This window comes from Procambarus clarkii, chromosome 73 (assembly GCF_040958095.1).
Source record: "Procambarus clarkii isolate CNS0578487 chromosome 73, FALCON_Pclarkii_2.0, whole genome shotgun sequence".
NCBI lineage: Eukaryota > Metazoa > Arthropoda > Malacostraca > Decapoda > Cambaridae > Procambarus > Procambarus clarkii.
Window position 1 is genome coordinate 29,006,169 of NC_091222.1, and position 12,120 is coordinate 29,018,288.

Genomic DNA, 12,120 nt, shown 5'->3' on the forward strand with positions numbered 1-12,120 from the left:
CTGGCTTCACAGCTAGCGCACTTTTGACAGGTCAAGACGAGGAAGAGTTTGTGCACCAGTTACCTGGGTGATATGGAAGCTACCTCAAAGAGGATAATTTGGTGTCTACACCCTAGTTATACCTGGTGGACTAACCTGCTGTACTATAAGATAAGGAACCTCTTTAATGTATGTAGTTATTTCTGTAGTTTGATTGGCTGCATATATATATTAATTTAATAACCCCCCTAATGTGTAGAGGATCGATTTGTGAGATTATGAGATTATTGCAGAAATACAGTCCACTTATCATTATACAAATTGCTATCGAAGTATATAAATTAACGTAAATATAAATTCATATAAATTAAATAAATATAAATCTCACAAGTCGGTTCCCACAGTGGTAGAGGGCCACAGTGGTGGTGGAGAGGGCCACAGTGGTGGTGGAGAGGGCCACAGTGGTGGTGGAGAGGGCCACAGTGGTGGTGGAGAGGGCCACAGCGGTGGTAGATACCCACAGGGGTGGTGGAGAGGGTCACAGTGGTGGTGGAGAGGGCCACAGCGGTGGTAGATACCCACAGGGGTGGTGGAGGGCCACAGTGGTGGTGGAGAGGGCCACAGTGGTGGTAGAGAGGGCCACAGTGGTGGTGTAGAGGGCCACAGCGGTGGTGGATACCCACAGGGGTGGTGGAGAGGGCCACAGTGGTGGTGTAGAGGGCCACAGCGGTGGTGGATACCCACAGGGGTGGTGGAGAGGGCCACAGTGGTGGTGTAGAGGGCCACAGCGGTGGTGGATACCCACAGGGGTGGTGGAGAGGGCCACAGTGGTGGTGTAGAGGGCCACAGCGGTGGTGGATACCCACAGGGGTGGTGGAGAGGGCCACAGTGGTGGTGTAGAGGGCCACAGCGGTGGTGGATACCCACAGGGGTGGTGGAGAGGGGTTGCTGGCCCCTTAGGTATCAGAGATAACAATTACAACACAAACCGAAGATCCCAAGGGAAGGCTTATAGATTCTTCTACTCCCAAGCCCAGATAACTTGATCCAACTGACTGTTGCTTGGAGCGGCCCGCAGACCCACAACAACCCAGTTGGTCCGTTACATCTAGTAGGATCGTGTGCTTGGTAGGAGGGTATTAAACAGCCGTGGTGCCTTGATGTTCAGTGTTATCTGACTGTGCCTTTGGCACCTCTACTCCTCAGTTATTGCCGTTCGCAATGATTTGTTTTCAATATGTAATCGAGTCACAATAACGTGGCTGAAGTATGTTGACCAGACCACACACTAGAAAGTGAAGGGACGACGACGTTTCGGTCCGTCCTGGACCATTCTCAAGTCGATTCTTGGCTTGAATGGTCCGTCCTGGACCATTCTCAAGTCGATTGTTATCAATATCTTGAAAACTGCTGATTAATGTAAAATTATGGAAGACTCTGAGAGTGGACTCAGCTATCAGCTACATTAATATCTCCCTGACCATATCATCCACGTCCTCCTCAGCCGACTATTAACCTTCCTCAGGATGCAACCGGCACCTATTTAAGTGAACAGAAGCATCAGATAAAAGGAAAAGCTGCTCAAACGCTTCTGTCCAGCTGAGGAAATTACCTTCAGGTCCATAATCTATTGCGATATATATCAAGCTCGTTACTGTGCAAGAGATACTGGCAAGAGCCCTCAGTCATTACAGCTCCATCATCTTGAGGTTATCTTGAGGTTATCTTGAGATGATTTCGGGGCTTTAGTGTCCCCGCGGCCCAGTCCTCGACCAGGCCTTCACCCCCAGGAAGCAGCCCGTGACAGTTGACTAACACCCAGGTACCTATTTTACTGCTAGGTAACAGGGGCATAGGGTGAAAGAAACTCTGCCCAATGTCTCTCACCGGCGCCTGGGATCGAACCCAGGACCACAGGATTACAAGTCCAGCGTCCAATCTGTTTATTGCCACTTCCCTGGCCTCAGGTTACCATGGGAGAGGGCCCTGGGAGGGTCTATTACACTGACCATGTCTAAGCCAAGGCCTACGGGCTTACCATAGCCCGTGCTACTTGGAATTTTACATTCCAGGTAGCGAATCTTAGTCTCTTGTGTTATATCTCATCTCTTACCAAGTCTCTCTTGAGTATTATGCATCCGAGAGACACGTCTCTCTCATAATAACGTTACTTAAAACTCATTGATTTACTGATTCGTGGTGTTATTGGTCTGTCTCTGTATACTCAGCTAGTTGTGCTTGCGGGGGTTGAGCTCTGGCTCTTTGGTCCCGCCTCTCAACCGTCAATCAACTGGTGTACAGGTTCCTGAGCCTATTGGGCTGTGTGTGTGTCTCTCTCTACGATATCTCTTTGTTTCAGAAGCCACAATCGCCAATATTTCATCTGTCACAAGACCCAAATCGGTTGGAAAATCTCGAGTCTTTGGCTGATTACTGTTAAATAAAACTTGACAGGTCTGGAGCTTGACAGCTAAGAGGGCTGGCCACAACACGGATGAGTCCAGGAGCTTGACAGGTTTGGAGGAGGGTTCATCAGGGAAGGAAGTAAGGTTGACAGTCCCAAGGGGGGACTGTTGACAGCCCCTGTGAGGGGGGGAGGGGGTTGACAGGTCTCAGGGGGTGATATATCCGAGGAATTGAGTCTTGGAAAGTTGCTACTGCCGAAATTGAGTCTTGATGATTAGAATCCAACGAGATTGACAGGCTTAGAGATTAACAGCTACGAAGATTGACGGCACTGAAGATAGTGAGCAACTGGAATTGGCAGTCTTAAAGACTGACAGCCTTGGAGACAGCAGCGGCGACTGATGAGAGTTGCTGAAAAAGACAACTTGAAAGAGAAAAATATTTAAAGAATGAGTTGAAAAGCTTGACAGCCACCTGACAGCCACTTGACAGCCACCTGACAGCCACTTGACAGCCACTTGACAGCCACCTGACAGCCACTTGACAGCCACTTGACAGGACGCCAGACAACACCATAACACAATTATCAGCTTCATTTAGACTGTATTGACCAAAGCTTTAAACAGCCTGATAACCTCCTCCCTCTTCTTAAAGCTTAGGTAAATTCGAAAACACTATTTGACACTGAAATCTCTAAACAGACGTTAACATATAGGCTAGACTAGCATACACAATGATGAAGATTACAAACAGACGCAGACAGACACAGGCAAACGTTTGCAGACGCAGGCAGACGCAGACAGATACCAGCAGACGCAGACAGACGCAGACAGACACCGACAGACACAGGCAAACGTTTGCAGACGCAGGCAGACGCAGGCAGACGCAGTCAGACACCAGCAGACGCAGACAGACACCAGCAGACGCAAACAGACTCCAGCAGACGCAGGCAGACGCAGTCAGACACCAGCAGACGCAGGCAGACGCAGACAGACACCAGCAGACGCAAACAGACACCAGCAGACGCAGGCAGACACCAGCAGACGCAGACAGACGCAGACAGACACCAGCAGACGCAAACAGACACCAGCAGACGCAGACAGACGCAGGCAGACACCAGCAGACGCAGGCAGGTCGACAGAGAGAAGAGAAAAAATCATAGAGTAGAGTGCAAAATTCTCTGGCTTATCTAAGGAGAGTGACAATGACAATAACGACCCTTCCCTCCCCCCCCCCTTATACCTTCTTACGACCACTTAGACGCACCTCTCAAGAACGTCTCCTCCAACGACGTATACCTCCACACGGTCTAGCCACAAGCATTGCTTCTTAGCAATCTTGCTGAAGCACTCGAGAGAGAGAGTACGATCCCCCAGCATAGCTGCCTATTGTTGGAATCTCTTCCTCCAACTATTCCTCCCCCAGTACTGCCATATGCAAATTACAGACATCAATCTTTGAGAAAACTCTATCTATCCTAAGTGTTTTGGGGGGAGGAGATGTAGAGAGAGAGAGAAGGCGGTCATTCTCTTCTTCTCTGGAAATTCTTTATTTAAATAGACAAGCGCAAGCCGCTATTTGTTCTCTAATCTCTTCGATTTTATAGAGTGGCAACAGGCAAATAATATTATGGAAAATGGTGAGGCGGTCACCATAAAGAACTGGATGTTTGGGTTGCGATTTGAAGGGTAACTCTTCCTTTTGTGCTGGCGGGGTAGAGGCTCTCTCTTGCTGGCGATGCAACCCGTTCTCGCACTTGCTTATAGTCAATATTGGCTTATTAAATAAGTGCATATGTGACATACTAATTGATTGTGAATATTTTAGTTTACCTTGAAATGCTTCATAGAGAACACCGACCTCACCTAACCTTCTTAGTATGTTAATATAAGCATCTTATTGCTTGTAATTTACAATGCTTATCTTAACATACTAAGAAGGTTAGGTGAGGTCGGTGTTTTCTATGAAGATTTTCAAGGTAAACTAAAATATTCACAATCAATTAGTATGTCACATATGCACTTATTAAATAAGCCAATATTGACTATAAGCAAGTGCGAGAACGGTTGCGCGATGTTGGTTTTACGGATTAATGTTGACCAGACCACACACTAGAAAGTGAAGGGACGACGACGTTTCGGTCCGTCCTGGACCATTCTCAAGTCGATTGATCCAGGACGGATCGAAACGTCGTCGTCCCTTCATTTTCTAGTGTGTGGTCTGGTCAACATATTTCAGCTACGTAATTGTGACTCCTCGTCTGCTTACTGGTTGATGGTGGTGATGGGAATTGAGCTGATTGTGGTAGTGCTTGGTGATTGTTGTGATGGTAGTGATACTGGTAGTACCAGTGATGTTGTTAGAGATACTTGTTGATGTGGTGGTGGGTGTGGTGTTGGTGGTTGTGGTAGTGGGTGTGATGTTGGTGGTTGTGGTGGTGGGTGTAGTGTTGGTGGTTGTGGTGTTGGTGGTTGTGGTGGTGGGTGTGGTGTTGGTGGTTGTGGTGGTGGGTGTGGTGTTGGTGGTTGTGGTGGTGGGTGTGGTGTTGGTGGTTGTGGTGTTGGTGGTTGTGGTGTTGGTGGTTGTGGTGTTGGTGGTTGTGGTGGTGGGTGTGGTGTTGGTGGTTGTGGTGGTGGGTGTGGTGTTGGTGGTTGTGGTGGTGGGTGTGGTGTTGGTGGTTGTGGTGATGGGTGTGGTGTTGGTGGTTGTGGTGATGGGTGTGGTGTTGGTGGTTGTGGTGGTGGGTGTGGTGTTGGTGGTTGTGGTGGTGGTTGTGGTTGTGGTGGTGGTTGTGGTGGTGGTGGTTGTGGTGGTGGTTGTGGTGGTGGTGGTTGTGGTGGTGGTTGTGGTGGTGGTGGGTGTGGTGGTGGTTGTGGTGGTGGTGGTTGTGGTGGTGGTTGTGGTGGTGGTTGTGGTGGTGGTGGTTGTGGTGGTGGGTGTGTTGGTGGTTGTGGTGTTGGTGGTTGTGGTGTTGGTGGTTGTGGTGGTGGGTGTGGTGTTGGTGGTGGTGTTGGTGGTTGTGGTGTTGGTGGTTGTGGTGGTTGTGGTGGTGGTGGTTGTGGTGTTGGTGGTTGTGGTGGTGGTTGTTGTGGTGGTGGTAGTAGTAATGATGGTGGTTGTAGCAGTGGTGGTAGTAACAAGACATTACCAGGGGTACCAACAAACAGACTCGACAAATAACAACGACAACAGGACCGATTTGTTGTGTATTTGCGGGGATTACAATGACCTGGGTCCAGATTCACGAAGCAGTTACGCAAGCACTTACGAACCTGGGTCCAGACTCACGAAGCAGTTACGCAAGCACTTACGAACCTGGGTCCAGACTCACGAAGCAGTTACGCAAGCACTTACGAACCTGGGTCCAGACTCATGAAGCAGTTACGCAAGCACTTACGAACCTGTCCATCTTTTCTCAATCTTTGGCGGCTTTCTTTATAATTATTAAACAGTTAATGAGCTCCGAAGCACCAGGAGGCTGTTTATAACAATAACAACAGTTGATTGGCAAGTTTTCATGCTTGTAAACCGTTAAATAAATGTTACCAAAGCCGTCAAAGATTGAGAAAAGATGTACAGGTTCGTAAGTGCTTGCGTAAGTGATTCGTGAATCTGGCCCCAGTTTCGTAAGTGCTTGCGTAACTGCTTCGTGAATCTGGCCCCAGGTTCGTAAGTGCTTGCGTAACTGCTTCGTGAATCTGGCCCCAGGTTCGTAAGTGCTTGCGTAACTGCTTCGTGAATCTGGCCCCAGGTTCACCCGAGCACCGCCGGGTATCCCAACTAGTATGGATTGATAACGCCTGGTTATCAATAACACATTAAGGAAACTCATGCAATCGATTAAAGTCCTCCAGAACACTGCAACAATACTGCTGTCATTCACACACACTCATCCGGTTATTAGTTCATACTTCAACAATCATATCTCTTTTATCTTTATTCTGTTTTACTGTCTTAGTTTTATCTTTATCTTATTTTTATTTCTTCATTCAGTTCTTCCCCAACACCCTGGCGCCAGCCCTCTCCCTTTCTCCCCAACAGCCGTCCCCAACCGCCTCCGCCTCAGCTACGGGGACCCAAGACGGGCAGCATGGTCTTGATAGCGTCGGGCGAAGCAGCACAATTACTACCATCTGAGAGGGAAATTGACCGAGGCCCGGACCAGAGACTACACATTAAGATGTCGGAAGCTCCTCGGACACGCCGGAAAGCTCTCCGCATTTGTTTCGTTGAAGCGACCCACTTTTTTACCCCTGTGAGGGGTAAAAGAATGGTGGTATGAGAAGTTAAGTGGCGGGACGTATCGTGCGGTACAGGTCCCCGAAGCCGTCGAGGTGGTAGCAGGAAGTACCGTAGGCAGCCCAGGAGTTACGTGGCTGAAGTATGAGGACCAGACCACACACTACAAGGTGAAGGGACGACGACGTTTCGGTCCGTCCTGGACCATTCTCAAGTCGATTGAGAATGGTCCAGGACCGAAACGTCGTCGTCCTTTCACCTTCTAGTGTGTGGTCTGGTCAAGTACCGCAGATACGACGAGCCAAGAAGCCTTCCTTAACATACTTGAGAGGACAGGATACTGGCTGAGTGATGCTCCTCTCTCTCTCTCTCTCTCTCTCTCTCTCTCTCTCTCTCTCTCTCTCTCTCTCTCTCTCTCTCTCTCTCTCTCTCTCTCTCTCTCTCTCTCTCTCTCTCTCTCTCTCTCTCTCTCTCTCTCTCCAGAGATCCCTGAGGTCAGATGCATGGCAGGGAAGGTGTGGGAAGGTGACTAAGGTACTGAGAATCACCAGATAAAGAGTGGGAGAGAGAAGGAAAGAACTAAGAATGGAAGGGGAAGACAGGCCAAGCCACCAAGAAGGAAGGAGGGAAGGTCACCAAAAAAGGAAGGATAGAGGAAGGGAGGGACAAGACCGTCAAGAGGGAAGGGGACACCGGCTTGGTGTAGGAAGAGTGGCTAGATAACATGTTATATTATTGTTTACCATCTCTTATTATTACTATTCTCTCTCCCCCTCCTCACAATTCGTTTCTTCTATCTCCCATTATAATCACTCTTCACCCCTCACTATAATCACCATTCATCCCCCTCTATAACCCCCCATTCATCCCCCTCATAACCCCCCATTCTTCCCCCTCTATAACCCCCCATTCTTCCCCCTCTATAACCCCCCATTCTTCCCCCTCTATAACCCCCCATTCATCCCCCTCTATAACCCCCCATTCATCCCCCTCTATAACCCCCCATTCATCCCCCTCTATAACCGCCCATTCATCCCCCTCTATAACCCCCCATTCATCCCCCTCTATAACCCCCCATTCATCCCCCTCTATAACCCCCCATTCTTCCCCCTCTATACCCACCCCTCAACCCACCCCTTTAATCCCCTCCTCTAATCACCTGTGGTCTAATCATTACAGTAATTACCTGATTTATCTTCCTATCTCATTATGTATCGTGTTCTTCCAACTCTATCTTGGAATTCTTAATTATAGTCGTCCTGGCACTATGTATCCCATGTGTCATCTTACACTATGTATCCCGCCTGTCGTCACCTCACTATGTATCCCGCCTGTCGTCACCTCACTATGTATCCCGCCTGTCGTCACCTCACTATGTATCCCGCCTGTCGTCACCTCACTATGTATCCCGCCTGTCGTCACCTCACTATGTATCCCGCCTGTCGTCACCTATGTATCCCGCCTGTCGTCACCTATGTATCCCGCGTGTCGTCACCTCACTATGTATCCCGCGTGTCGTCACCTCACTATGTATCCCGCCTGTCGTCACCTCACTATGTATCCCGCCTGTCGTCACCTCACTATGTATCCCGCCTGTCGTCACCTCACTATGTATCCCGCCTGTCGTCACCTCACTATGTATCCCGCCTGTCGTCACCTATGTATCCCGCGTGTCGTCACCTCACTATGTATCCCGCGTGTCGTCACCTCACTATGTATCCCGCCTGTCGTCACCTCACTATGTATCCCGCCTGTCGTCACCTCACTATGTATCCCGCCTGTCGTCACCTCACTATGTATCCCGCCTGTCGTCACCTCACTATGTATCCCGCCTGTCGTCACCTCACTATGTATCCCGCCTGTCGTCACCTCACTATGTATCCCGCCTGTCGTCACCTCACTATGTATCCCGCCTGTCGTCACCTCACTATGTATCCCGCCTGTCGTCACCTCACTATGTATCCCGCCTGTCGTCACCTCACTATGTATCCCGCCTGTCGTCACCTCACTATGTATCCCGCCTGTCGTCACCTCACTATGTATCCCGCCTGTCGTCACCTATGTATCCCGCGTGTCGTCACCTCACTATGTATCCCGCGTGTCGTCACCTCACTATGTATCCCGCCTGTCGTCACCTCACTATGTATCCCGCGTGTCGTCACCTCACTATGAACCCCGCGTGTCGTCACCTCACTATGTATCCCGCGTGTCGTCACCTCACTATGTATCCCGCGTGTCGTCACCTCACTATGAACCCCGCGTGTCGTCACCTCACTATGTATCCCGCGTGTCGTCACCTCACTATGTATCCCTCCTGTTGCACACTCATAAACTGTGTCACCTCACAATTGGAAATCGAACTAATTACCTTCACTCAGCTCCCAACCTCATTATTGACCTCATTTGACTTCATCCAAACTACATCACTTGATGTATCCCACTCCTACCTTACCTTGAGGACTCAACAAACAAACTACATCACTTGATGTATCCCACTCCTACCTTACCTTGAGGACTCAACAAACAAACTACATCACTTGATGTATCCCACTCCTACCTTACCTTGAGGACTCAACAAACAAACTACATCACTTGATGTATCCCACTCCTACCTTACCTTGAGGACTCAACAAACAAACTACATCACTTGATGTATCCCACTCCTACCTTACCTTGAGGACTCAACAAACAAACTACATCACTTGATGTATCCCACTCCTACCTTACCTTGAGGACTCAACAAACAAACTACATCACTTGATGTATCCCACTCCTACCTTACCTTGAGGACTCAACAAACAAACTACATCACTTGATGTATCCCACTCCTACCTTACCTTGAGGACTCAACAAACAAACTACATCACTTGATGTATCCCACTCCTACCTTACCTTGAGGACACAACAAACACAATACAACAACAACGCAATACAACAACAACACAATAAATTAGCCGTCACAACTGCAAGAAAAATGACAGGATGGATAACAAGAACCTTTCACACTAGAGATGCTATACCGATGATGATACTTTTCAAGACGCTAGTGCTCTCTAGAGTGGAGTACTGCTGCACAATGACACCCCCTTTCAAAGCTGGAGAAATTGCTGACCTGGAGAGCGTGCAGAGATCCTTTACTGCTAGAATCCACTCAGTAAAACATCTAAACTATTGGGACCGACTAAAGAGCCTAAATTTGTATTCCCTTGAGAGCAGGCGGGAAAGATGCATAATAATTTACACATGGAAAATAATAGAGGGGCTGGTCCCAAACCTGCACACAGAAATAACAGCACATGAGACCAGGAGACATGGCAGGATGTGCATAATACCCCCGTTGAAGAGCAGAGGTGCAACTGGTACTCTGAGAGAGAACTCTATCAACATCAGAGGTCCCTCACTAACCCCCTCATTAACTCTAACTTCCTCCTCACTATCCTACTCTATATTACATCCTTCATCACTTGTATAATGATACATTACGGCACAATACACCACATCACAATCCATAGTCACTATACATCACATACTCCTCCACCTTACAAACACACTTCACAAACACAATTCTCCCACTAATAAAAGACTCCGCCTCATAAACATCCTCCCCCCCCATACACACCTCACTATACACCATATCACCAATCACGGTAATTTAATCCACATTAATCCCCTCCCTTAATTCCCCCTCAGATTAATCACCACTCTTGTCCCCTCCTCCCCTCTCGTGGCCTCTCTTCAGTAACTGGCTAAATAACCTATTATAATAACAATTCTCTTACCTTCTCTTACGGGTTATTCATGCCCGTGCCACCGCTTGTGTCGCTTAATCTTTATCAATTGCTCATTAGAGGCAAATGACTATATGCCCATTAGAAATTAAATTTGTCATTGTACAAGCACTTCACATTCTGAGTACTCAATTACCAACTACACAGTACTGTACATAGAACATCTGCCAGATTCACGAAGCAGTTACACAAGCACTTACGAACGTGTACATCTTTCCTCAATCTTTGACGGCTTTGGTTACATTTATTAAACAGTTTACAAGCATGAAAACTTGCCAATCAACTGTTGTTATTGTTATAAACAGCCTCCTGGTGCTTCGGAGCTCATTAACTGTTTAATAATTGTAAACAAAGCCGCCAAAAATTGAGAAAAGATGTACAGGTTCTTAAGTGCTTGCGTAACTACTTAGTGAATCTGGCCCAGGTTCGTAAGTGCTCGTGTAACTATTTTGTGACTGGCCCCAGGTTCGTAAGTCTTGTGTAACTGCTTCGTGAATCTGGCCCCAGGTTCGTAAGTGCTTGCGTAACTGCTTCATGAATCTAGCCCCAGGTTCGTAAGTGCTTGCGTAACTACTTTGTAAATCTAGCCCCAGGTTCGTAAGTCTTGTGTAACTGCTTCGTGAATCTAGCCCCAGGTTCGTAAGTGCTTGCGTAACTACTTTGTAAATCTGGCCACAGGTTCGTAAGTCTTGTGTAACTGCTTCGTGAATCTAGCCCCAGGTTCGTAAGTGCTTGCGTAACTACTTTGTGAATCTAGCCCCAGGTTCGTAAGTCTTGTGTAACTGCTTCGTGAATCTAGCCCCAGGTTCGTAAGTGCTTGCGTAACTACTTTGTGAATCTAGCCCCAGGTTCGTAAGTCTTGTGTAACTGCTTCGTGAATCTAGCCCCAGGTTCGTAAGTGCTTGCGTAACTACTTTGTAAATCTAGCCCCAGGTTCGTAAGTGCTTGCGTAACTGCTTCATGAATCTAGCCCCAGGTTCGTAAGTGCTTGCGTAACTACTTTGTAAATCTAGCCCCAGGTTCGTAAGTCTTGTGTAACTGCTTCGTGAATCTGGCCCCAGGTTCGTAAGTGCTTGTGTAACTGCTTCGTGAATCTAGCCCCAGGTTCGTAAGTGCTTGCGTAACTACTTTGTAAATCTGGCCCCAGGTTCGTAAGTGCTTGCGTAACTGCTTCGTTAATCTGGCCAAATCTCTAGCCTTGCCAAGGAGGAATGAAAGGAATTGATATATTCTATAGACAAAATATCGTTCAAACCTGACACTCTCTCTCACTCACACTCTCACTCTCACTCTCACTCACACTCTCACTCTCTCTCTCACTCTCACTCTCACTCTCTCTTCCACTCTGCATCAACATAATTGGATTATCTTGATAATCAGGCAGTAGACGAAATGCCTCGTCATCCACGTCTCCAAAGTAATTGAGCGCCTTCAAATACCTGACAAGACGAACCCTGCCAATTACCACAGTGACGTTCGTTCATATCTCAGTGGTCGTTAGTGTTGTGACGAGACGACCACGCCAGCCAGGATGGCACTTGGTGCCTCATCTGTGCCAAGATGTGCATGGGAGGATGGTGTCACTGTGAGCAGGTCGCCCCCAGGAAGTATGGTGTATAGTGTCACTGTCGTCTATATATCACCTCCATATAACAGGTGTAAAGTGAATTATTAACACCTTTAAATCCATTTGTCATCAACAGGCTGA